The sequence below is a fragment of the Sceloporus undulatus genome, chromosome 1 (assembly GCF_019175285.1).
Source record: "Sceloporus undulatus isolate JIND9_A2432 ecotype Alabama chromosome 1, SceUnd_v1.1, whole genome shotgun sequence".
Lineage (NCBI taxonomy): Eukaryota > Metazoa > Chordata > Lepidosauria > Squamata > Phrynosomatidae > Sceloporus > Sceloporus undulatus.
This window is the reverse complement of record NC_056522.1, coordinates 96,435,858-96,457,359: the sequence shown is the minus strand read 5'-3', so window position 1 is coordinate 96,457,359 and position 21,502 is coordinate 96,435,858.

Below are 21,502 nucleotides of genomic sequence, written 5' to 3'. Positions count from 1 at the left end.
CAGAGAAAGCTAAAGACCTTGCAAAATTACTGATTCCAGAATACCATAGGATGGAGCTCAGCACTTGAAGTGGTGTCATACTATTATTTCTACAGTTTAGATGCACTCATGGAAGAGCAAAGCAGCCTGTATTTGGGGACTCTTGGTGGGAGTGTGGTTTTGGAGATTGTCATGATGGTGGTTGCTTCTGGGCATGCAACCAAGAGTTGGAGCCAAGCAGGGATGCTATTTGGGATGTGCTATGGACTTTGCAAGCTGTTCCTTGCACATGTTAGGGCACAAAGAGCCAGGGTAGATGTTTATATTTCACCAGCTGAAGTCAGTCATCTGTCATGTGAAAACTTGTTGTAATGCTCTCCCGGATGATGCTTCTATAGGTTTATACTTAAATGTATATGCTGTGTAATATATATGTCTTCTCATACTTTTATTGGACTGACTTCTTTTTGTTTTCAGATTGTCAAGCAATTGATGATCAACATTATTCTGCAATTGCCAAAACAAAGCACACTTGTGATAGGAAATCACATTTTTAAGACAGTGAATGGGACTAGCAACTAAGGTTAGCATGCTTTGGGGGTGGTGCATTGCACAAAAGCCTTTTAGGAAAGTGCAGGTTCTTTATTTTTTTTAAGCCCTGAAAATATTTAATACTATTTATGTAAAGCCGTACATTTTAGCATGCAAAGCAGCCAGGAACATTCCAGAAGCTTCTGCTGTGATACTGGCCTGCTCGGCGGCCAGTTTTCTGTGGGCCATGTATTTTTTTCCCTATTGCAGTGAAGAGAATTCCTTTGAAAAGGACAAGCAAATATGCACATGTAGTTTACATACTTTCTGTGGTTTGCATATTCTGTGGCTAAAAATATCAAAACCTCTTTCAGCCCACCTTTCAGAACCAGACTTGAAATTAGACTGGGATGCAAAGTTGCGAGCTAGTCATTTTGCATCTGAGAAAGAGAAGAGGAAAGAGAGAAATAAACCTTAGACTTCAAGCATCTGAATTTGGGTGAACATTCTTGTCTCTGTTGGAACTGAAAAAGCAATTGCTCCATATGTCTCTATAAAAGGAGAAATGCACAGAATTTGGACAGGGCACAAGAACACTTATTAAATCCAATACTTTGTTGGGCCAACCTAAAGAAAATACTGTTTGGCCTTGGAGCCCAGTACCATCACGGAAACAGACATTTGTAGATTGTTGGCAGCTTCACTCAGCTTGCTCATATTTTGCCACACTAACTCTCTCAGCATAAAAGGATGCAGACAGAATTTAGCAGAACTGGAATGAGAGTGGGTGGCCAGTCAGACAATTCCCAATTCCCAACACTGCCAGTTGATATGAATGAGTTGGGTGTAGAACATGTTGGAGACTTTCATTGCTCTGGAGCTGGCAAATGGTGGTGAAAAGAAGTGAAAAGACATTGATGATGAGTATCAGGCTGGAACAAAATATGAGGGAGTTTTAGGAAAATATCTCACAGACATTCATCACTAAGTTTACAGTCTTGGAATGAAAATCCACATTCACCACTAAGTCTCTTGTGTTGTTCCTTCATAAAGAAAAAGAATAAAGAAACTTTCACAACCTTGGTATACATACCAGACCTTAACATTTCCCAATGGATCAGTCTTCTTTTGTTGTTCAACTCCTGCCAGTTCATTGCTGCCTTTAGGTGATATCCTGTTGAAAATTTTATTTTTAAAAAATACTTCTTGTACTTAAAAATATTATAACAGCATTCCCAACTCTATGCCCTTCAGCTATGTTGGATTACAATTCCTTAAATCCTTAGCCAGGGTGTAGTTCAATATGGCTGGAAGGCACCATGTTGGGTAAGGGAACCATTGGAAGATTGATTTGACATTACCACAAGAGATTATTGACTCAGAGTGGCTGCTTCTTGTAATTACATGCAACAAGTTTATAGTAACAGAAGTTATGAGGGAAAATTCATACCAGAGAACCGTGATGTTTCAAGGGGTGATTTCAAGTGTGGTTTGTTCATGCTTTCTCATTCTCATTTCACATGATGCCACCTTGCTTCCAATTGATCCAGCCTTCAGAGCGATCAAAACCAGCAGTAATTCTGGAAACTAATACAGGGCATTAAATACCCAACCTTTGCCTCTAAAAGAAAATTAATAGACCATTGGGCTATCCCATTGAACTTGCTTTTAGAAGCAAACATTGGGAGTTCAATTCTGTGTAATTTCTTTTATAAACTGAAACTTCCCCAGTTTCCTGTGATTTCCTTTTGGCCTGTGTTTCAATTTCCACATGAATTTCTTTCCATCACGAGTGTATTATTTTTTATGTTGTTTTGCCGAGGATAGAGGTGTGATTTCCTGCTTCCTCAACTCTTCCCCAGCTCTTACCCCCAAATGCTGTATATTTCTATACATGTCTATTCTAGCTTCCTTAGGCAATTTCTTTGTAGCAGCCAAGTGAATGAGATTAGATCTCTAAATACATCAAAGGTTCACTGCAGAAAGAAAATCAGCAAATCTGTGGATCTGTCAAATGTCACCTTCCATCTCCTTCTTCCTCCCCCATCCATTTCTACCATCAGGATTGTGCTGAATGACTCAGATTTCCTTCCTTCCCATTTAAGGGTGTAGCTGCTAAGAGGGGGGTAAGATCACAGCATTGTCATCCAGAAAGAATACTGCCCCCCACAGAATGAAATTTTCCATTACTCCCCAAATTTGTAGCATTGCAGTAATTTAAAAGTTCAGTTGGGCATTTATAAATTACAGTTTTGGTGACCAATGAAAGGAGAGCTTACTAAGTGGATGTGAACACAGCAAATGTAAGCATTCTAGGTATGATTTATTTATTTATTATATTTATTTATATCCCGCCCTTCTCCCAAGACTGGGACTCAGAGTGGCTTACAAAATTATAAAAAATACAATTTAAAACATACAAAAATAGTACATTAAAATAGAATTAAATTTCAGTGCCTCACTCTCTGCAATGCTTGAAATTTTGGGACTGAAAGAAAATTTCAACTAGGGGACCAAATTCTTATTTAGGGGGACAAACCCTCATTTTGCTTCTTCCATAGCTATATCCCCATCTCCATCTCTGCCTCAGCTTCCCCTGACCCCCACCCCTCAAAGAAACGTAGCTGTTTACAGGTCACCTTACACTAAAATACCACTTTCTTTAAAAGATATACATGTTGCTCCTTTTCTCCCCCATCATTTTAGTGGGATGTTACTGCGCACTAGTTGATTTGCAACCAATAGCAAAGAAGTAGGGAGATCAAGAAAGCAGTAGGGCCTCTCACAGCTGGCAAAGGTATGCCCTCCGCAACAACAAGAAAATACAATTCAAAGCAAATGATTGACACTAGATGTGAATTACAGGGAAACATACATTCTAAAAGCATGGGACCATTTGAAGAAGGCTGTCTGGATAGGAAAGGTTACATGGTGCTTTATGAAATGTAATACGAAGTGGTAGGAGTATGTGTGAGCCAGTTTAACATAGTGTTTTGAGTGTTCGACTACAACCCTAGAGTCCAGGGTTCATTTCCCAGAGCAACCATGAAACTCACTGAGTGATCTTGGGGAAGTCACATGCTCTTAGCCTCAGGGGAAGGCAATGACAAAACTCTTCTGAATGGATCTTACCAAGGAAACCCTATGATAGGTTTTCCTTAGGGTTGCTGTAAGTAGGAAATGACTTGAAAGCACACCACCAACAACACAACAAAGGGTATGAGTACCACTTTACCCTCTACCTTCTGACCACAAAACCCCTGTAATGTGTGCCACCTTCTCCCCACTCCCCACTTCCCACCTGCCTGCCCTGCTTCCATGCAGTGAAGGTAATAAATGTACTGTTATGAGAAAGTACATACTGGCAGAGCACATGCATCAGATGTAGCTACATTTCCTAGTGCCACCCCTAAACTCTACCTTTTAAACTATGTAATCCCCTCCACCAGTCATATACATACATACATTGCTGTTTCTGTATTGCTGGAGAGGAATTTTTCCTATAGCTGGAACCATGTCCAGGTACAGGAAAAGAGCTGGATGCAGCCCTGCTCATTTCCCTGCTTTCTGGCAACACAAAAATGGCCATGTTGTGGTGGGGGAAGACTGCACTCTTGAAAAGTTAAGTTTGTGGGAAACCTTACTTGTTGTTTGGTAAAAAGACCTGCACAACAGCTATAAAAGTGAATTGCAATTCTGTGACTTATGGTATTGTAATTCACAAACAGGATGCCAGCTGCTGTTTTGAACAACATATTGCTAGATTTTTAGCTAGCCTCACTTAAAGACTGTAACCTCAGCTGTTTCCTGCATGAGGAGAAGCAGCTTCCTCATTCACTTTAGTATAGCGAATAGCTCTTCAAGATAAGGCTCCATAAACAAGGCAAAAGCTGGGCTGGAAGAACCCTTCTTCTTAACTTGCTGGCTTTCAATAGACCCATAGCAAGATATAGGATTGAAAATGTGACACACACACACATATCCCAGCCTAGGAAATGTTGGTTTTGAAGACATCTCAGAATTGCCAACCAGCATGATTCTCGGAGCTATAATCTAAATAACTATTTTTACCAAACTCTAATCCTCATGCACCCATATTTTGAAATAGTACAGTTCAAGAAAGACTGAACTGGATGAGACTAAAGATTAAGATGTTTATTACTTCATGTCACTTATTAAATTTATTTTTCATCTTTATGCTAATATGGGACTCAAGGTGGCTTCCAGCAGAGGATAAAACAAAATATAGCTAAAATAATTAATAATACAGATGATAAAAGTTAAAAGCAATCAATCAATCCACTAAAAACAATTTAAAATGTTTAAAACAGCAGTAAGGACAAAAATGCAGCTCTTCTCTTTAACTGCAAGAGCCAGTTAACAAGAGGCAAAGGTTTTCTCTCTGTCCCACCATCATCACAGGTTCACTTGGTGAGGACATGAAAGAGACTCCTCGGTGGTTGCTACCTTCCACGGTATACTAGGCTGCTTTCCTTCCTCTGGCAGGTATTTTTATTCAAGCAGGTTTTTAATATATAAATAGGTGGGCTTTTTATTAGGGATGTTTTAGTTATCTTTTAAACCTTTTGTTCTTTTAATCATTATTTTAATGTGTTTTATAAAGTGATTTTAATTGTTTTAAATTTTATTGTTAAAGTTTTAAATTTACTATTTCTGGAAGCCACTCTGGGAGAAAGGTGATGCATAAATGAAATAAAAAAAATAACAATCAAAGCCAAAGTCTAAATAAAAGAAGGTTTTGCCTGATGATTGAGCAGAGTAGAGAGAGGGCCAACATAGCTTCCTGTGGGAGGGAAATTCTCAGCCTAGGGGCAGCCACAGAGAAGAATCTTTCATGTGACCTCACCAAACAAACTGTGGGATTGAAAGTCTTCAAAGATCTCAAACCTTGGGCAGGCTCATTTAGGGAGAGACTTTCTTTCATATAGTCTGGGCCCAAGCTATAAATTGTAATTTAGCATCTGAAAGTTCATAGATGAATGTCTGAAAGTATGCTGCACAAGACTGTGGTGATTCTGAGAGGATGCTTGGTGACATTCAAGGGGCTTTATCACATCAGGCCAGTAAGATGCTACAATCGCATTAGTGTAGGAAATGCAAATATACTGTTTTAGGGATAGTCTTCTTCACATAGCTCTTCAAACATGCCATGGTGCTGCTATAGTCCCAGGCTCTGTCTTCTGCATGCTGGCCTTTGTAACCCTGCTTTCTCAACCTATGCCCTTCACAGTATTCCTTTCAGTCTGTATTTAATAGCAAAAAATATATTTTCAATTGTGCAGTCACAATAATTGATTAAAGAAAAGAGAGGGGGAGAAATTGGGAGGGGGGGAGAGAAAAACAGTCTACTTGGGAAGAGGGAGCGGGAGAGAAGCATAATCTTGCCCTCTTACACCATATGACTGCCTGCATATCAGAACTGCAGCAAGAGGAACTTATTACATGTGAATCAATAGTGGAAAAGCAACATAACTGGGAGGCATTGATGAGTTTGCATGTCAATAAAAAGGGGTGCTCCAGGAATGAGTGGAAAACAAAGTGACTACAAGACAGATACAATGTCATGTGATAAGATACAGCTACAGACACTGCTATCCTGCTGTAATTCTGCTTTGGTAGCCTTGTGTGACAAAGTTCAAGATGTATTTGTGGAACCTGATCTACAGTACAGATCACTTGATGTGTGATGCGTATGCGTGTGTGAATTCAGATGCAGATTTTTCTGTTGAGAATAATCCCAAAAAAGTTACAGGGCAACACATCATTGCCCAGCTGTTTTTGACCAGTGTAAAGTTCACAAGCTATTTACAGGACTACAGTTTCATGAAGGCTGCATTATGACAGCAAGGGGGTTTCAAGAGTTAACCTCTGCCACAAAGAATCAGACTGCAATATATCTTAAAAAACAAGAATACTGATGTAGAGATTTTGAAGTATATATTTTTCAGTTTTCTCGCTTTCAAGGTGAAGATTAATTATTGTTAAAATTTTCAGCAATCTCGTTTTGTTCCTCCCCCTCCATTAGGTTAATAAGAAATGTGTTCTATCTAAGATCCCTCACCAGAAAACCCTCACAAAACAAACAAACAAACAAAACCATAGTTCTTTTTTCTACAACTTTTTTTAAAAGTAAGGGAAAACCAACCTTTTAGAGAAATGAACTTTAACTAGAATATCGGTATGCAAAGGGGTCTTGTAGCACCTTTGAGACTAACTGAAAGAAAGAGGTTGATAGCCTGAGCTTTTGTAGACTTGAGCCTATTTCCTCAGATGCATGTAAAACATGTGCCATTAGTCCTCAGGTGAAGTACGTTCCTCCAATGGCTATTACAAAATTGGACAGTCATGTGGCGTGAAGCTTCTCCTCTTCCCCCGTTCCTCTCTCTTGCTATTAGTGAGCAAGTTGGTTTTCTTTTCTTTTTTCAATTTTCTTTTCTTTCATTTTTGTTTTACTAAATTACATTGCCATAATTGCTGAACTGTGTTACATTTTCTTAAAAAGCCAAAGGCATGTGGGGTAGGGCATGGGTTAAGAAGGTGGGATTAAGGGGGTGTATGGAAGAGAATGCAAGGGACTGTTGAAGGCAGAAACAGCCCCAGTTGCGCTACTGAAGGAACCTATGATCAGGAAAGCTTCCAAACCTGTATGTATCAGTTTCTTTTTACTAATGCAATTTCAGTGAGATTGAGGCTCATGCGATAATGTCCTAAGAATCTAATATAATAGACTAATATGTAATCTAAAATAATAGAAATAATAGTCTAAATACAGTCAGCACTCCATATGCATGGACACCTCCCCCCCCCCCCCCCCCCCCCCCCCCCCCCCCCCCCCCCCGAATTAAGCATCCATGTTTGAAAATATTTTAAAAACATAAACATTCCAAAAAGCAAACCTTGATTTTGCCAGTTCATATAAGGAACACCATTTTACTATGTAATTGTATTTAATGGGACTTGGGCCTCCACAGATTTTGGCCTTACAACCAAATCACAGGTAATGATTAAGCTGCTAAATTTAACAACCTACCCCTCATCTATTTCTCTCAAACTTTATAACTCTGTTGTAACATGTGGCCTCCTAAAGCAGCTTTGAGTTAAATAAAATAGGGGCCATGGCATTAAGATTGGCCCTACATTTTTCTTACTATAACTTGATTCCACAATTTCTTATTTTCTAGCCACAAAAGCAAGACCAACTTCCAAACAATAATGCCTGCTGCCATTCAACAATGCTTCAATTCAGGCTAGGGTTATGTGACCATCACCTGTGGATAAACTATCAAATGTGAGGAACTGAAGGTTCACCATCTGGCCCATTGAAGGAGTTCCAGACAGTGTCATTCAAGTGTAGTCATGAAACTCCAGGCCAAATGGGGGCATGCCCTCACTTAAAAAAGGCAATGTTATGGTCATTACTGGATGCAAGCAATGGGGGCAAAAATAAGAATGTGCTTTTCTTTTCCCTGAGTGGAATTTGATTTCAGAGCAGTTGACAAAGGGATGAAAAAGATTAATTTTATTGTAAGAACAATGTGAAGGGGAAATGCTTTTCCATAGGCCTTCTAAATTCTTCCTCCATTTTTCACCAGTGAAAATAAAAGAATGTAGGACAAGCCATAAAATGATGTGGTGAGAGCTGCATAAGAATAAAGATATGGTCAATGTCCACAGCATTTTAAAATTAGATGATGATGCTAAAGGATCTTTGATTAACTACACACAGAATAACCAAATGAAAAATGATTTTCATCCTGGAAAGCTCATCCCAGAAGTGCACAGATAGTGAAATCTCCTCTCCTTCTTTTTGCTAGAAGGAGAATGTGCAGTGCAAGTCTAGGCATATGTACTCGGAAGTAAGGCTAGAGTGGCATCAAATGCATTGTCAAAGAGGAGGAAATGCATCTAACAAAAGAGGACACAGATTTGTAGGAATGTTGCATATACTATTATACAGGTATAGGTGCAAATTAAATAATAAATAAAAATAATTTCAGAATAAATATAATTAAATAAGCAAATAATTAGAAACAATTTGAACAAAATTAACAATCATGGTAATTTACATCTCACCATAGTGGGGAAGTCTCTGACCAGGTGATCAGGTATGTCTACCAGGCAACCTTAGCTCAGGCTGTTGCCCAAGTGCCTACTGTTAATGGACAACGTCAAAGGTGTTTCTCAGCCTTCTTGTGGTTCATTCTCTTTAAAAAAAGACTAGGACGTGGCATTCTTTCAAAGGTAAGGCACTTTCAGCTACAGCTCTGTCCACAGGCATATTGTGGGCTCTGTAAAGCAGGACTCATGGCACTGTAATTTAGACTGCATATACAATGCAGAAACAATCCAGTTTGATGCCAATAACTGCCATGGCTCAGTGCTAGGGAATTCTGGTAATTGTAGTCAGTTGTGGCACCAGAGCTCTCTGAGAGAAAAGGCTAAATGTCTCACAAAGCTACAATTCCTAGAATTCCATAGCACTGAGCCATGGCAATTTAAGTACTATCCAACTGGAGTACAGTATTTCTGCACTGCAGAGACAGCCTAAGATTCATTGTGTTCAGTCAGGATTATGACTCAGTATTTACTTGTTTTTCAGCTAGACAAGGGCTTCCTGACATTCAAATACCACCACCAACACCCTGGAATAATAATGCAGCAGTGAAGATTTTGAGTTGTTTTTCTCTGGTTTTTATGCATCCTGCAGAGTTTCTGGAATATATTTGGCACAGAAATGCACATGTGTGTGTTTTGCAAGCCACATATATTTCTGGGCAGAAGAATTTTATAGAAGACTTGAGATGTGCAAAAACAGGAAGAATACTGTGCACAAATATTCATTTTTCCCTCACAAGGAAGCAAACTACATAAACTATTCTTCACTATAGGTAAAGAGTTATTCCCTATTCCCAGTAAGTTTGTCTTGGCTTGCACCTGCAGCGTATAATCAGCAAGATAAGACAATGATGTAACATTATTGGAAATGTTTATTTCATATTTGGCCCCTTAGGGTTAGACAGCTGAATTGCCTTCCTGTACTAACATAAAAGGTCACCTCCCCACAGTTCCCTCTTCCAGAAGGGTTTCCACACACCCCCAACTGCCTCCTAGAGGTGCATGGGAACAATTTGGCCTCAACTGTTTCAAGCTGAGGAGAGGCCTTTTCTCCCACTTCTTCATAGGGCATGACCTACAAAGGATCATTTTCTGTTGTTACAAAAAGTAGAATCTTAGGGCTGAAAGAAACCATAAGGGCCACCTAATCCGATCCCTGCACACTGGAATATATGACTGAAGCACCCCTGAGAGATGCCCAACCCACTTCTGTTTAAAGATCTCCAAAGATGGAGTGCCCACTTCCCTCTGAAGCAATCCAATTGCACTGTTAGTTGCCTCTCACTGTTAAAAAGATCTTTCTAATATTTAGCTAGAATCTTTGCTCTCTTTTTCCAAAATTGCCATTTTATTGTTTGTGTGAGCCACCTTAGATCCTTCATCAGGAGAAAAGCAGCATATGAATGCAATCAATCAATCAATGAATCAATCAATCAATGAATCAATCAATCTGGCATGGACTTTCCCTGCCCTTCTCACTCTCCTTAATGGTAGAATTGGGTAAAGTTTATGTGCTTCATTAAGGGCTACACTGAGACCTCTGTCATCCAAATATTGGTACAGTGTATCAAAGCTATTGACCAAGATAACCACTATAGTGTCTAAAGATGGCAGCCAAGACTTTGTGTTTCTGGTGTTGTGGCTGAGCTTTTTCAAAAAGACTACTGGATTTTTAAAGCACATTAATTAATCAATTAATTAATTTTAACTCATCTAAAATCTACTGCCATATGCTGTGCTTTTTTGTAGTTGTTGCCTTCAGGTCAACTCCATCTTAATGTGATCCTTTCCCAGGGTTTTCTTGGCCATGTTTTTTCTGAGGAGGTTTGCCGTTGCCTTCATCTGTGGTTGAGAGACTGGGACTTCTCCAGAGTTACCCAGTAAGTTTCCATAGCTGAGCAGGGACTTGTACCTTGTTCTCCTGGTATCATAAACCACAATTCAACCCATTCCATCACTTTGTTCTTGTTTAGTGCCAATGTGACTGGACTTTTAACAGGATGAGAGGTTGATCCAATGCTGGGAGAAAGGTGGGATAAAAATATATTATAAAATAAAATATGTCTTCTTTTTGTTTTGCCTTTCATAATCCTTCTAAAACTTTGTTATGCCCAAAAGTGTAAATTATGGTGGCCTCCTATTTCCACAAAGTTAAGGGGGAAATGTCAAATATCTCAGGAAAGCAGTGATGCTCTAAAACAATGTCCACCTAAACTTCTTCTGTTTAGTGACTCTAAACACTTCTGTTTTCTAAATTTGCCTAAGCCACATCTGTTTTTGTGATGGTGTCTTTTGCATCTTGCTCGCTATTTTCAAGAGGAGATGGTTTACAAAGTGAACAACTCAAAATAACCATTTATTTTGGTCAAATTTATACCGCCAGATTCTACTTTTAGCCAGGAAGTGCAAACAAAGCTTGGAGACAGCTTGTTCCCTGACCCCAAATTCATTCTGTGTTGCTATAGCATCACCCCTGAGAAAATGGGACAGGCTCTTTTCCTCTCCATAGTCCGGCTCAATGGGCTTTTGTCAGCTCTTGAATTATACCATTAAAATTTAAATACTACAGATTTAATGGAGGATTAATATGACACCCTCACACATTCTTTGGGTTGCTACTAGAAACAACCCCAGGACTGAGCAGAAGATAGTTTAAAATAAAACAAAAAATGAATCAATAAATAAAATGCAGGAGCTGTCCATCTAAACTACATGCTATTAGTACATTTGGGAATGAGAAGAAAGGGCTGCAGCTATATTATTGTCACCTCTGCACCAAAGGAGATTTCAAAGCAACACAGATCACAAACCCTTGTAAATTAGTGAGCATTGCTAACAATTGAATTCCTCTCCACTAATTATCACTTCTCCAAAAGCTCACTTATTATGTATTCATGCATGAGGTGGAAATTACCTGTGGTTGGTTGGAGATATAGATATATATATATATATATATATATATATATATATATAATTATTTTTTTATCTAAGCAAATTCAGACTGACTGAATAAAACAGTGGAAATGCTTCTGTTGGTATATCTTGAATGTCGAGTTTGCATCTTACAGCTGTAACTTTGGGACTGGGAAGGAAAAAAAATGGAAAGCAGATGAAGGTAGGATTTATACAAGGAAATCTCATCATGGGAAAAGTGAAATAAAAATGACAGGTCAGGTCCTGTGTCCTGGCATCCTATTCTTAACATCCCTTCAATAGGACCCAAGTTTGCTTCTACCAGGACAATGCCAGGGCTCATAGTGCTGTGCCAGCATCAATGGCTGGTTGTAATGTTAGTGGCCCCAGCAAGAGGCCTCAGCTCCCCTGTGGTGAAGCACATTCCTGTGGGAGTTTTTTCACAGAATAAAAACCTTCCATACACAATGCTATGTTTATTGAAATGATGCATTCAAAAACTGACATACTTTGAATCTAGAGCATAAGAAAGGGGGGAGGGGGCTGAGGCATGCATCCAGCAAGCCTATCTATGGCAAATAAGCTTTTGTACAAGAATATGCAACCCATTTCAAACCAAAATGGGCTCTTCTTTATTTAAGAACCCTCCTAAATGTATTTATTGCAGATCTAATATGACAGGTTCAAAATGGTTGTATTCATCATGCCATTATTTATAGATATTGACATTCTCTTCTTTAATCCTTTTCATTGTAATGAAGTCCAAATAGCAAAATGTCCTCAAGAAGTTATCCTAGCAAAGTTCTAGAAAGGAGCCAGTGAGATCAATGCATTTTTAGCAATGTGTTACAAATCTATTTAAAACAAACAAACACATGAAGTTGGATGCAACATGCACAGCTGCAACATGCTAAAAAGTTGACAGATGTGCAATTGTGGGGAAAGAAGGAAACTTTTAAATAATACATGTTGAAGAAGGGGCATTGGAATGGAAATTAGTATCAGCAAGCAATAGCTTTGAAAGAATCTAAGGATAATTATGAACCAGTGGTGGGAGTAGTGTTTGAGAACTGCCAGTGTTGGCAGAAAAAAGGTTGATATGGAGGCAAGAACAGAGAGCTCATCTTGTTACTGATGTAAGAAAGAGCTACTAATGAATGGTTGCTGTAGAGTAGATAGGAGCCATTGTCTCCTTTGGAAAAGTCACTACTGGTGCATTATTATTGAGCATAATAAAAACTAGGGAATCCAGAAATAAATCCAGAATGGATTTTGTTATGAATTGATAAGAAGACTTTCCCCCAACAAGGTTGTGTGTGTGTGTGTGTGTGTGTGTGTGTGTTGTGCTACCTATCTCCTAATTTTGAGTAGGAGAGAAGGATCACACACTGACCCACATTGTCGATGTAGAAAGCTAGGAATGACCCTGCAAAGTACGGCACCAGTGTAGATGTTTGTCTATATTAGCCTTTTGTGTTAATATGACCTGAACTATAGTCTTATTACTTACTCCCTTGGATTGTACCACCAATTGGTCCAACCAAAGTGTTTTTGAACTGCTGCAAGTAAGATGAACACATTTGTTTGGGTGTCAAAGACTGAGGTCTCATTGCACCCATAATTTTGTATATCTTCAGCTGTATTTTAATCATGACATCTTTCAGTTTTGTGTTTCCAAGATTTCTTCCTTTCCTTGATGATTGAGGACATACTAAACTTGCACTCATAAACTGCATCACTATTGGTATAAAATGATGATGGATGGCAATGATTACCTCAGACGCATTGGAAAACAAGAGTGAGATCATGAAAATAAAAGAAAACTGTAGAACTTGCAAGCCAGTCATGGCTAAGTGTGAGAGGTGTAACTGTTCACAAGGTTGGTTCTGCTCAACAGGAGGTGATGAGTGAATTTCCATGTTAAGCAGTAAACATTACCTAATGCATTTCTGTTGTTACATTTTTGGAGGCTAGGTTAAGAAAGAGCACCGTTCTTTGTGAAATAAAACGCAAGCGAATGGGAAGAAATCATGCACCTGGCTGATCTCCATGCAATTGTTCAAGGACTGTCCTGTTTCCTGTTGAAGGCTTTCTTCTTTTTAGCTTGTGGAGAGTTGTTTGTCTGACCAATGAACCCTGCTGTGTACAATAAGATTTGATTTGATTCCAATGTGAAATCAAATGTTCCCCTACCACCTTTCCCATGTTTATATTTCCTATTGCCCCTCTCTCATATTCTAGCAAGATTCCCCTTTGCCTTGAAAATTTCCATATTTGCCACGTGTCTTAAAGAAAATTCATCAAAGTTTTAAATGAGGTGATGGAAACTCAAGAACAAAATTTGTGAAATGTATTTTTCTGGCCTACATGCTGACTTGGGGATTCTTGGAGTTGAAGCATTAAAAGATAACTTTTCTAAGTTCTGCTCAAGAGCTCCAAGGAAACCAAATGCAGATACTATGATGATATTTCTTATTGAATTATCAATGGTTTCTCAGCCATTTCACCATAGTCATTGTTCTTTCTTTCAAATATTCCAGAAAGTGTCGTGGTTAAATCTGTCCATCTGTCTCTCTGCCCTGTTTTGACCTATCTCTGTCTTCTGGTGTGCATCTATATCAGTTCACTGTTCCTATTTTGGTATTGTTATGTGCACTGCAGAACATTCATTTCCCTTCTACTACTTCCAGATAACAGCTTATCCAGGCTGGGAATAGCTATTACATGTTATTGGCTGTTTCTGAACTAGGATTGCTCTATCGTATTTTAAGAATGAGTAAATCAACTCTGGTAGACTGTACATATAAAAGGAAGAATGTTCACAAAGATTTTCAGTGTCATTTGAAGTGCCACTGCAGAGAGAGAACATTGTGAATGCAGAAAGACAAAAAAGAGGATTAATAGCTTAAGAGCAGTTAGAAACAAAACAGTGAATTGTGATGGTAGATAATGTGTTTTGCTGTGAAATGTATCCATGTGCAGCCTTAAAAATGCAAAACTGACCCTCAGAAACTATTTTACATAGGGACAATAAAACACAGAAAGTAAATTATTCACAGAGCATTCAGAAGGAGACTGTTTAAAATATTCCGGAGTCATGCTTTTATTGAAAAATAAACCAGGCTATTTGTCTCTGCAACAAAAATATACAGTAGGTCCTTGGTATCCACTGTGGTTTGGTTCCAGGATCTCCTGTGGATGCCAAAATCCGTGGTTGCTCAAGTCCCATTAAATACAATGGCATAGTAAAATAGTGTCTCTTATATAAAATGGCAAAAACAAGATTTGCTTTAGGAATTTATATTATTTTTGAATATTTTCAAGCCATGGATGGTTGAATCTGTGGTTTAAAAAAATCTGTGAATACAGAGGGCCAACTGTATTTTAATGTGAAACTACACATTCCTCACATTGCAATGAGAATATTGCAATATCCTAGTTCTGCAAAACCTAGCAAAAGTTTTCAAACAGAAGTTTTGCAGAAATGTAAATATACCTTTTAAATGTCTTACTTTGGGAAGTTTAATTTTAAGGAAGGAAACAATTGCCTATTGGCTCCCAAGTTAGTGGGCCAGTAAAGTTGGACTTTAAAGGAATTGTCCAAAGTGCTGAACGAAGATTAGAGTACCTCTGAAACTTAGTGGAGTGGATTTTTCACTGACATTAGCTGCCACTGGCCTCAGGGCTACAAGAAAAAGAAGAAGGTCTCTGACCAAGTCCTCAGCCACCTAGGACTGGGAATTAGGTTGAAGGGGGACAGCTTGCATACCAGCAGATTGTTCCAGAAGCATGTACACACATAGAAAGTGCAACTGCTCCATGGTGCAGAAGGTACGCTCCTGAGGCCATGCAACCTTTGAATCCAACTTCTTATCACATGAAAAGACTGTTTCTTTTTTTCATCCTAAAGTACCAAGAGGGGAGAGGACTTGGCCACTACAACACTAAAGACTTACAAGGGGGTTTCAGTAACTGAAGTTGGAGAACATGTGCCTTCTGAGACAAATTCCTACAAAACTGCTGTTCTCTCTCCAGAAACACATTGTAATTTTTTTTCATCATTTCTCACTTTTCCCTATACATCAGCTGGCCAGTTAATCTTTGCTCTGCCAAAATAACACTGAGGTAGAAGCAACAGTTAAAAACTTTTCACTGAAACATGAAATTTTTTACATGTAAGGGTCTCACTATGGACTTTTTCACACATGGACTTATGTGTTTCCATCCCAAAAATGGTTAAAGTGGTGACATCCCAGAACAGCAAGCCCATCTGCTAATGGTTATCACACACAAGAGCACCCCAAGAGGTTAAAGTCACATTACCTAGGGTCAGATTCAAATTTGGCTATCAAATAGGGGAGGACAAAGCCCCATTGCCAGCTTAGAAATGCCTTTTCTGCACATGCTCCAAACTGTCAGTTCCACAAGCGCCCCCCCCCCCACATGTCCCAAGGAAGGAGGGGAAACCAGGGGGTAAGGAAATCCTCTTTGCCCCAGAAGCTCCCAAAGCCCCAGAAGCTGTGTCAGAGGGAGGCAGAATGAGGCTTCCCTTTGCAAACTCAGCAAAACCACAGAGACACACACACGAGAGAGAGAAAAGAGGGGACTGGGTCCATAAACCTTCCTGATTCCACAGAGGGCTGATAATCCCCAATGCCCTCCTTTTCCAGGGCATGTCCTCCATTTCTCCCTCCTGTTCAGGAGGACTTCCGAAACATCCTCTCTGCCTTCTCCCCCCAGCTGATTAGAGCCTGCAAAGAGGAGGAAAGCAGCCGGGTGAGGGAAGTGTGTGTGTATCCTTTTAAGAAAAGAGCATGCTCCCTCTCTTTGGCACAGCAAGGCACCTTGGGAAATCTGGGAAGCAGAGGCATCTGGAGGCTTGCATTTTCAGATGGCTAGCATTACATGAAGAGAATGAATTCACAAGCAAAATGGACATGCAAATACGGTAGTTTTGTGAATTTGCTCATTTCCTGATTCACCTCATATTCTCTGTGGAATCTCTCCTGATTGTGTGCGGCGTCATGTGAAAAGCAGCTATGAACTGTCCCTAAGCCCTGGATGACCCTGCATTGGCCCCACTTTAACCCTCCAATTTTCCCTTGTGTGAAAAAGTCCTATGACACTTAAAGCAATTTATATGTCTTTTCTGCCTTTGCATCATGAGATCTTAATGCTGTCTGCAACCTATAGTATAAGCTAACAGAATTAATGCTTCTAAACAATAGGCAAGTATTGCATCGGGGGGGGGGGGGGACACAAAAATTTCCAGTCACAAGAGCTGAAGCCTGTTGTGAATCATTTTATATATTTCCTCAAAGGAGCACCTGACACTGTCAGAGAATTCTTCCAGGTAGTGAAGAGTGCAGATTTACAAGAGAAAGAACAGAGAGTTATAACTAGCCCATGTAGAAGTATAAAATACCTTCTCAAGGGTCAAAAACATTTAAGTGGCATTAAGTAGATGGCATTTGGCTTGAGGAAGATTCACACAGGTTGGGGGGTAGGGTTAGGTGTGTTTTGGGGACATCAGGAGATGAAGCACAGGAACTGTATATAGAATCAGGACTTCTGCAAAAAAAAATTGTTTTTTCATGCTGAGTTTGTAATTATCCTGATTTTTAAAAAAATCTTTGTTAACAACTTTGAAATCTGGGATAATAAGTACTCTATAAATGTGTGCCTGTAAATATGGGTGGGTAGGCTCTGCATGTTGACCTGTCCACATTTCTCCTAACCTGATCCCCATTCGGCCTCTCCCTGTCTCCCTGCTTCCCTTCCTCTGTTCCCTCTGGAACTGTCGCTCTGCTGCCCCTAAAGCAGCAGCAATTCATGACCTTTTTCTCTCTAAATCCTTTAATCTCCTTGCTCTCACAGAAACCTGGCTCCCAGCCCATGATACTGCTACCTCCACTGCCCTTTCTTTTGGTGGTCTCTCCTTCACCCACACAAGCCGCCCTGAGGGTCGAGGGGGAGGGGTTGGTATCTTGCTATCTAACTCCTGCCAATATCAAGTTCTATCTCCCCCCCCCCCCCCCCATCATTTCTCTTCTTTTGAGTTTCATCCTATTTGACTCTTTTCTCCTTTACACCTCCGGGTTGCAGTTATCTATCGCCCTCCTGGTTCTGCCATCCAGTTCCTCTCAGACATCGAATCATGGCTGACATTCTTTCATATCCATTCCCCACTTTGATCCTGGGTGACTTTAATATCCACGTTGACGATTCCAATAACCCTACAACATGTCGCTTTAACTCTCTCCTAGCTTCTTTTGGCCTCCACCCACACTCCAACTCTTCAACTCATTCTCTCGGTCACTGTCTTGACCTAGTTCTTGCTGCAAACTGCACCATTTCTGACTACCTGGCACTTGACTTTCCACTATCTGATCATCATTTAATCTCCTTTGCTCTTACTTATACTCCTCCTCCTCGTCATACTGTTCAACGCCATTTTCGTAACCTTCAATCTGTTGACTCTAACCATCTTGGTCAGACCCTAGATTCATCTCTCTCTTTCCTAAATCGTGGGGATTCCACTGATTCAGCAATGTCTTTATTTAACTCCACTCTTTCCTCGACTCTTGACCATTTTGCCCCTGTCTCTGTATGCACTTCTTTCTCTAAGACTAGGCCTCAGCCCTGGCTTATTCCCATTGTTAAGTTTCTCCGGTCCTGCTCTAGAGCGGCTGGACGTCTTTGGAGAAAGTCCAAACAGCAGCCTGATTTTATCCATTGCAAATTTGTTCTTTCGTCCTTCTCATGCGCCCTCTCTATGGCAAAACAGAATTATTACAAATCATTGATCTCCGCCAATGAGAGGCGCCCACAGCGTTTGTTCTCCACCTTCAACACTTTGCTTAAACCTCCCTCTCCTCCTGTCTTTTCATCATTGTCTCCTAATGACTTTGCTAATTATTTTGTCTCAAAGATTACCAGTATTCGCTCCGAGATAGTCCCTTGCGATTCTTCTTCTGCTCATAATATTCTTTCGCCCTCCCCTAAAAAAAATTCTGTGTTTTCTCCTGCCTCTTTGGATGAACTCTCTACGCTTCTGAACTCTTCCAAACCTGCAACCTGTTCTCTTGATCCAATTCCTACTTGTCTTCTAATCTCTATAGCTCCCTCCTTTCTGCCCTCGCTTCTCCATATCTTCAGTCTCTCTCTCTCTACAGGCTCCTTGCCGTTGGACTTCAAACATGCTCTCATTTCCCCAATTCTGAAAAAACCTTCTCTTGACCCCACCTCTTTGTCTAGCTATCGTCCGATTTCTCTTCTCCCCTTTCTTTCTAAGGTTTTGGAACGGGTTGTCTATTCGCGCTGTCTTGAGTTTCTTGAAGCCAACTCCATCCTCGATCCCTTTCAGTCTGGTTTCCGCCCAAGGCATTCTACAGAGACAGCTCTCACTAAGATCTCGAATGACCTTTTACAGGCCAAGGCTAATGGCCTTTACTCTGTTCTCATCCTTCTCGATTTGTCTGCCGCCTTTGACACCATTGATCACTGTCTCCTAATTGACATACTCTCTGACCTTGGGTTCTCATACTCTGTTCTTGACTGGTTTAGATCTTACTTGTCTGGCAGATCTTTTGCAGTGGTTGCAGGTGGTCAGACTTTGTCCCCTATTCCCTTATCTGTTGGAGTTCCTCAGGGCTCTGTTCTGGGTCACCTTCTGTTTTCTCTCTACACACTGTCCTTAGGAAAACTCATCAGCTCTTTTGGTTTTTCCTACCATCTGTATGCCGATGACACCCAGCTGTATCTTTCCACCCCTGACCTTTCTCCAAGGCTTGAACAGCAAGTTTCGTCTTGTCTCACAGCTGTGACGCAGTGGATGCACCATCAGCGTTTGAAGCTCAACATGTCCAAGACAGAGCTTCTTGTCTTTCCTCCTAAGCCCACCCTTCAACACTCCTTTTCTGTCTCTGTGAACAACATTTCTATTCAATCAGTCCAGCAAGCCCACAGTCTTGGTTTTATCTTTGATTCTTCTCTGTCGTGTATCCCTCAGATCCAGACCACAGCCAAGGCTTGTAGATTCTTTTTGTACAATATTGCCAAAATCCGACCTTATCTCTCTGCCTGCACTGCCAAGATCCTGGTCCATCGTCCTCCTGGCTGGGTTTCCTCTTTCTCACTTCTGTCCTTTAATCTCTGTCCAGCATTCAGCTGCACGCATTATCACTACTGCCCAGCGCTCTGACCATATCTCTCCTGTCTTGGCATCCCTTCACTGGCTCCCCCTCCCTTTCTGTATTCAGTATAAGCTCCTGCTGTCGACATTTAAAGCCCTCCATGGACTGGCCCCTCCTTACTTATCAGACCTTCTTTCTCCTCACCTTCCCACCAGGGCCCTCTGTTCTGGTAGTCAAGGTCTGCTGTCTCAGCCCAGGATTTCCTCTGCCCCATCCCGGATTCGCCCCTTTTCACTTGCTGCCCCTCACTCCTGGAACCTTCTTCCCCCACAAGCAAGAGCCATCACTTCTTTAACCAGCTTCAAAACGGAGTTGAAAACCATCCTGTTCAGAGAAGCCTTCCCAGGCATTGCATAATTGTCGCTTACTATTTGATGTTCTTTTGGTGCCTGTTTATCGAACCATTTCCTGTATTGCTATGTACTGTATATGTATTATCCTACTTGAGAGTATGTATTTTCCCTGGAAGAAGATTAACCATCCATTATGAAGCCAAGCCCTCCCTCCAGCCCATCTGCCTTGGTCCAGGCCTCGGAGGTAGAGAGTAACTGCTGGACCTCATCCCCTTTCCCTCCACCACTCCCTTCTCCATTTGTCTCATGTCTTTTTAGATTGTAAGCCCGAGGGCAGGGAACCGTCTAATTAAAAAGATTGTATGTACAGCACTGTGTAAATTTACAGCGCTTCATAAATAAAGGTTAATAATAATAATAATTTGTGTATGGGCAGTCATTGTGGTGAATGTTTCACACTAGCTATCCTAAGCTAAGGCTTTGAAAGTTACATTTGGAAAAGTAATTAGCTACAATTATAATTACAAAGTCCAAATTATTACCTCATTATCATCATGGTTACAATTTTAAAGGTTCTCCCCCCCCCAAAAAAAAAAACCCAACCACAAAAACAAACCAAGGATTCAAATGTTCTTATCAGTTTCTTATTTTTTTTCAAAATTAAATGAAGTCATTAGTTTTTGGTTGCACCATCAAGATATTATGAGTTAGTGTACAAAACACAGCTGAATAGTGAGACTATACACACCTTGTAATTAGAAAATTAACTAAAACATTTTTACTGAAAAGGAGTGATATTATTTCACTCTGTGTTATAATTGTAATATACCTCATTTGTGCCTTGCAAAAAGAATTAATTACAAGTAAATGATTCATTGATAAACTGATTCACTTCCAAGTTCTGCCTCTGGCTTCGTATTTCTTGATACTGCTCTTAAATGTTTGTAATGCTTGTTTTGCCATCACACCTTGTCACTTGCTTGTTGGCAAGTATATTTAATAAGAGTCAGATAATATGATATTTCATTTGTTGTTGCTGCAGATGTATTGAGTTGTGTCGGCAGTTCAAAACATTCTAGTCCTACAAGTCTGTTGCATACAAAGTGTTAATGTGATGATAGGAATGAAGAAATATTTGATGGCTCTCCTTTTCCTTGGTATAATATGGCAACAGACATAGTTTGGGAGGCTACTACCTGACCTTTATCATTAACATCTGGAGGGTGCCAGGTTCTCAACCTGTAAGTGAAGCAAGAGGTTGTTGCCTTCAAATACAACACTGGATTTTGTGTCTTCCTCTCTGAGATCAAAGGACAAAGTACTCTAAGCTAAGTTGGGCTTGCATGTACTTTCAGCCTGGATCTGCTGTTATGTTGTCTGTAGCACAGGGTTTAGCCTCTTCTCCAACATTCAAGAAAAAATGGCTAATGATCCAAAGTACCTCAAAATTAAAAG